We start from the raw sequence: 6,000 nt of genomic DNA on the forward strand, positions 1-6,000 counted from the left end.
CCCAGGATGCCGGCCTTTCCCCCACTGAGGACATACGTAAGTGGGTATCTTTCAGCGTCTCTGCTCCAAGCGTCCCCACTTCGGCCGATGAGAGCCCAGCCGGCAGGTTCCTGTGTCTTTTTCCCATGTCCCTATCGGTTTTTGTTTACTTCTGTCCTTTCTGGAACAAGAAGATGACCCCCGGGCTCACAGTGTGCCTTCCTTGCCCCACATCTACAGCCAGCCACTTCCAAGGAACCCTGTTTCCTTTTGGTTGGGGGAATGGCTGGTAAGAAAGTAAGAGCTTCCTATGGAGAAACCCAGAACTGCATTCCAGGTGTGCTCACAGCTCCTTGGGTGTCACTGCTCCCAATCCTTCTAGAGGACAGCAGTAGAATTTGTTTTATAGGGACACTCAGTTGTTCTTTCCTACAACTCTCACCAAATAGTGTCCACTCCTGACAACAAACCTACCGCATCAAGCTTCCTTCCTCCCCTCCTTCCTTCCTTCCTTCCTTCTTTCCTTCCTCCCTCCCTCCCTCCCTCCCTCCTTTCTTCCTTCATGTTCTTAGAATGTATCCCACTGATATCTTCAAAGTTTACTTCGTGTCTGTGTGGTCTGTCTATCTGACGTCCATCTAGATTCCTATGTTTCTGTTTGTATCCAACATAAGGGTTTGCTGGGTCAACTGAAGTAAAAACGCACAATGTGAGAGCCGTGAGTTCAGTTCTATTTGGGGACTCACTGAGGACTCTAGCCCAGGAGCTCTGAGGAACTGCTCCAAAGAGGTGGGGCGGGGGGAGGCGTCAGTATATATATGATATTGGAGAAGGAGTGGGTGCTATCAAGCACACGTCTTGGTAGAAGGTTACTATTAGTCATGAGGAACAGATACCTCAGTTCAAGATTTCAGCACTTTTCTAAGTATGGGAAGATACAAGAATCTAGGTTCATGAAATTTTCTCCTGAAAATATCTAGCTATCTGAGGGTCTGTTCTCCTTGTTTTCCCAGAGCACAGAGGGCCTCATTCCTGATCTCCACCCTGAATTCCTTTCAGGGTGTATGGTAGGTAGAACTGGATGACGGGCAACATTCTTTGTTTTACAGCCGTTTTGTAGTTTTTTTTTACATTTTCAGTTTTTGAACACGTAAAACGTGTACGGTTCAAGAGCTGAAGCTGTGAAAAGGATGAAGCTGTGAAAAGGAATGCTCAAAGAAATCTCCTGTCCCACCCCTTTCCACATTCTCCCACAGTAACCATTTTTATTACTTTTTAGTTTATCTTTCTTGTTTCCTTTTGAAAAAAAAAAAGATTATATATATTCACGGATCTTACACAAAAGACAGCATGTTGCACGTCATCTTTTGCGCTCTGCTTTAAAAGCACATTCTGTCGTCTCATCTCAAGTCCTGTCTTTGTTTTTACCTTCCAGGATCAGTGGGATGACCGACTGTGTTAATCAAAACGTTACTAGTGGAATCATTTATGAACAACAAAAAGCATGCCTTCTTAACATCAGTTTTCAGGGCTTCTCGATAAAATGAGGGCTGAATGAGTTGCTCTCGGAGCTCCCTGGCCGTGCTAGCAGCCTAAATTATTCTCCCAGGAAGGGGAAAGTGTCAGATAGTAATGACCCTCATGTCTCGGGAACTAAATTTCTATTTACTTCTCAACACCTGCAAAATTATTTTTGTGGTTGTAAAAGTTTTCAAGGGCATATTGAAGACCTGGAGCCTGGGGATGGGGTGGCTGAAGGAAGTAAGAGAGAAATCATTAACAGACCAGACGTGGTTCTACATTCCTTGAAGCAAACTCAGCATATAAAATGGAGATGTATAGGAAAGCGAAATGAGGGGTCCGTGTCTATTTTGATCGAGAAATCGTTTCTTTAGGAAAAGCTTCCCTTATAGGATCCTCTGAAGTAGTAGGCTTCTCGAGTGCCTTGAAAATGACTCAGTCTTCAAAAACCTGAGTCACATTTATTTTGCAGAAACACTCTTGTGTAAAGCAACACGTCTATCTCAGTATCTAAATGTGGATCTCTTAAAAAGTAAAAACGAATCCGAATCTGTTGCTGATGATGTTGGTAGAGCTGAGCAGTGTGGAGGTAAGCCTGGGGGAGGGAAAAATTAACCAGAAATCGTTGGGTTTTTTTTTTTTTTTTTTAAGGCCCATGAGAAGGAAATTCAGTATTTTTTTTCTCACTGATTCTGGAAGGCTCCATATTTCGGGCCGGTTCCTAGTCATGGATGGGAAGCACAAAGATGCAGCAACCTTGCATGTATTACCATGCAGGTTAAAATGCGAGGTTTGAAATCAGATCACTTATCCCTTCTCGGTGATTTACGAGACTTGAGTGACATTATAACCCAAACAGAGTAAAGCGCATTCCAATCAGGTCTGTGGTTCTCCTAACATCTTCGTAAATTCAGTAACACTTAAACGTCACCTATGAGAACCATAAAAAGACATTCTGAAGGCTTTTTCTTAAAACGTAAGTACGCACTATAAAGTACTGTTTTTAAAACATGATTGATTTGTTACATTATAAATTCAGCAGCACATGAAACCAAGCTGTGTATGTACCAAGAGTTCCCCTCTTTTTTTTTCCCTTTCCTTTAAATGAGAGGCTACTCTCCATCCTCCAGTACTCCTGGGGCCATAGAACAGGGAGAGGAGAGGTGGGCGGGGTAGAGTGTCAGGCGCGGGGGGCTGCGGCAGTCCGAGGGGAAGGAGTGACAGGGCTGCATGGCAGCCAGCTCTGGGACTTAGCAAGTCAGGGTGCATAATCTGTGTGTGCGTCCGCACCTTCGCCGGGGACTTTCGCCTGCCGCTGTTGTGCAAAAACACTCGACGGGTGCCTCCACAAGGCACGACGCTAAGTGTTGAAGTCCTGTGTAAATGTAATTATCAGCATGAACTGAAGGTACTGTCATCGTTTAACTCAGCCGACCTTTTAAATGGATAACCAACCTTGAGGCTTAATTGGATTTAAAAAAATCAATTTCTAGCCACTGCCTATCGTGGAAATGAAGCGCTACATTCTCAGGCAACTGTAAAATCAGTTCTGCTCGAGACTATTTTTTATTATTTACAACGTCAACATGACACGATCCATCTTGGTCAGCGTTTTATGCAGACGTACACCTTTTATGCGGACAACCGCAGATGGACACGTACGCACACCGAGGCACATCACAAAAGCAGCACTGCTGTCTGCTGGGTGGCAGCCTTAGTCATCGGCAGCCAGCTCTTCACACCAATTACACGAAAAACTGAGCTCGGGGTAATGACATACCGCTGTTGGCAAATCTCTCTTAGCCTCAGTCTGCTCTAATCTTTGTAATAAGAAAAAAAAAAAATCCTTGAGGAAGCTTTTACCAAATCACATCTTGACCATTAAATCTTTCTGGAAGAAGGTCATTTAATTTTATGGAAAGAAATGAACAATGAAAAGGGCGTAAGCAGAAACAGTACTGGTCTGGAAATTGGGAAGTCTAAGATTCTAGTTCCCGCCGTGCGTTCCACTAGTCTTGTGACCCTGGCAAACCCTCTGTCGGCTCTCAGTTTCCCCATCTGGAAAAGGGGGAGGTTTGGCGGGGAGAAGGGGGGCTGCTCTATTTCCCTAACAGCTGATGAAAATGGAGGTCTATTATGGTGCCGAATCAGAACGCCAAGTTTAAAAAAAAAAAACAAAAACAACCATTTGATTCCCTCAGCACTTCCTCTGAGCAAAAGAGACCAAACGATGCAAACCAGAGCCCTTCTGCTTCCATTACAACAATTACAAAATGAGAGAAATCGTGATTCCTAACGACGGAACTTGGACAATTAGCTAAGAAGCAATTTTAGCGTAACAGTTGACAAACAGAAATCACTAAACCCAGTGGCCTAGCTTAACTAAGCCTGATTTAAATGTGCATCGCATTGAGTGGAGTCTCACTTAAATGATCCATTTTAGCCAGATTACAGAGCTGAAACGGGGGCCCACACAATTATCTTAAACATTCAGGGCAGGCCAGAGAGCTCATTTGGACAATTGGACAAACGGTTATTTTCTTTTGCCTCAACTGACCAGATAATTGTACACAAATCCCTGCCATCTGATGCTGTGGAATGTCCCTTTGTGTTGGAAGAAGACCCAGCCACGGACCGGTAGACCGCCGTGGGGGTGGTGTGGAGTCGGGGGACGGGATGCGCACGGCACACGGCTGATGCCCACCGTCCAACTCCAAGTCCTGAATCGGAGGCACCTTCAGACGAGCAGAGGTTCTACACTCCCGCACCAGCACCCTCATTAGTTCTAACACCCATCATTTCGAAGGGGGTTGTTGTCTCCCAATTTAAAAACAAAACTAAACAAAAACATCAGGCAGCAAGGTTAGAGGTGGCATCTGGGTGGTCGAGGGAACTTGGAGAGTGGAAACTAGGAGTTTTTAAAGGGCTCACACACACAGGGATCTACACCTCGGGCCCACATGTCCACGTGTGTGCGGCGCTGAGTTTCGGAGTGTAGCTAACATCAAACAAACCGAGTGTGCCCCTCTAAGTCTTAGGAGGAGAGGACGCTTAGGATAGCCAGCCGATGAACTAGTACCGTCCCATCCTCCCTACACCCGACTAATGAGTGTCCGATCTGTGGAGACAGCGAGCCAGTTTCTCCGCATGGGTCCCACATTTGACTAGAACAGGGGGTCCTGATGACCAGAGTTAATAAGCCAGCAGGTAGAGAAACACGCCACCCAATAAACGCAGAAGCAGATGGTGGCAGGCTGGGTGAGTCGTTCTGCTGTGGCTACACAGGTGTGACGGACAAACCAGGAGGGATTCCAGGCTGCTCCGACTCCAGGTTACCCTCACAGCTCTGAGAAGGCGCTCAGGACGCTGACAGGGGCAACTACTCGCAGCCTGTCCTCCTACCGTCAGTGTGTGTCCCCGAGAGGAACCACCCAACGGCCCACACGCGACACAGTCACGCCTGAGGGCCAGCACCCAAGGAGCTCTCTGCCCAGCAAGCAGTGCTTCCAGTCACCGTACCTGCGCATCCCTGGAGCACCACCTCAAGAGAAGGCCACCGAAACCTCAGTGGGAACACGACCCACGAGGCTACCGCTCAAGGAACACACGCGTCCGGCAGAGCCCACGCGTGTGGCCGCTTCTACCGCGGCCCCATCAGGATGGAGCGTTTCTTCGGTGTGTGTCCTCGGAGAGTGGACTTGATCGTGGACAGAGCCAATGGCTGATAAGCAAGCTGGGGGGCTGTGGTTCTAGTCCGAAGACAAGGTGAGCGCACAGGAAGAGGACGCTGCTTCTTCCAAGTGGATCAGCGGGCTCCGAAGACACCGTGTTGCCTGGGGCACCAGCGACCTCCAAGGACTGAATGCCTGGCGCCCAAGGAGACCGCCTGCGGAGTCAGCTCCCGCTTCCATGTGTGCGGACCCTGGGGTGTAGCTAAGAAGACACACGCCCGGCGCGCCCCGATGGCATCTCTCGCCAGGCGTGCACGGGTGAGAGTCAGCGATGAGTTAACAGAGAACCATCCCGGCCTTGGAGGAGGCCCAGGACGTTCGAGGGGAAATACGGTCCTGGCTTTGAGTTCGACTGGCAAATTTCACCCCTGAAATTTTCGGATTAATAGGATGGGAGACGTTCAAAGTCATTTAGAAGTTCAAGTCTCCCGGAGCCCGTGTGTACGAATTACTTCTCAAAAAGGCACGCATAACTACGGTTTTATCTAAGATCTCCAGTGTTTCTTGGTATGTATAGAGAGCATACATTTTCATCAGGAAAGTAATTATCTGCCTTTTTGTATAGTGGACAGCAAATCGATCGGTCCCCTTGAAAGCACCCATTAGACAGAAAGATGGGACTCTCAGACACTGAGACAAAGGCCTCGGCACAAAACAAACAGTCATCAGCCCAAACGATCACAGAACAGGCCAGGCTCTCCCGAAACACAGACGCACGTGAAGAAAACATGCGCCCCATCGTTAAAATTAATACTAGGATAGCAGGATG

This window comes from Phocoena sinus, chromosome 15, assembly GCF_008692025.1.
Source record: "Phocoena sinus isolate mPhoSin1 chromosome 15, mPhoSin1.pri, whole genome shotgun sequence".
Lineage (NCBI taxonomy): Eukaryota > Metazoa > Chordata > Mammalia > Artiodactyla > Phocoenidae > Phocoena > Phocoena sinus.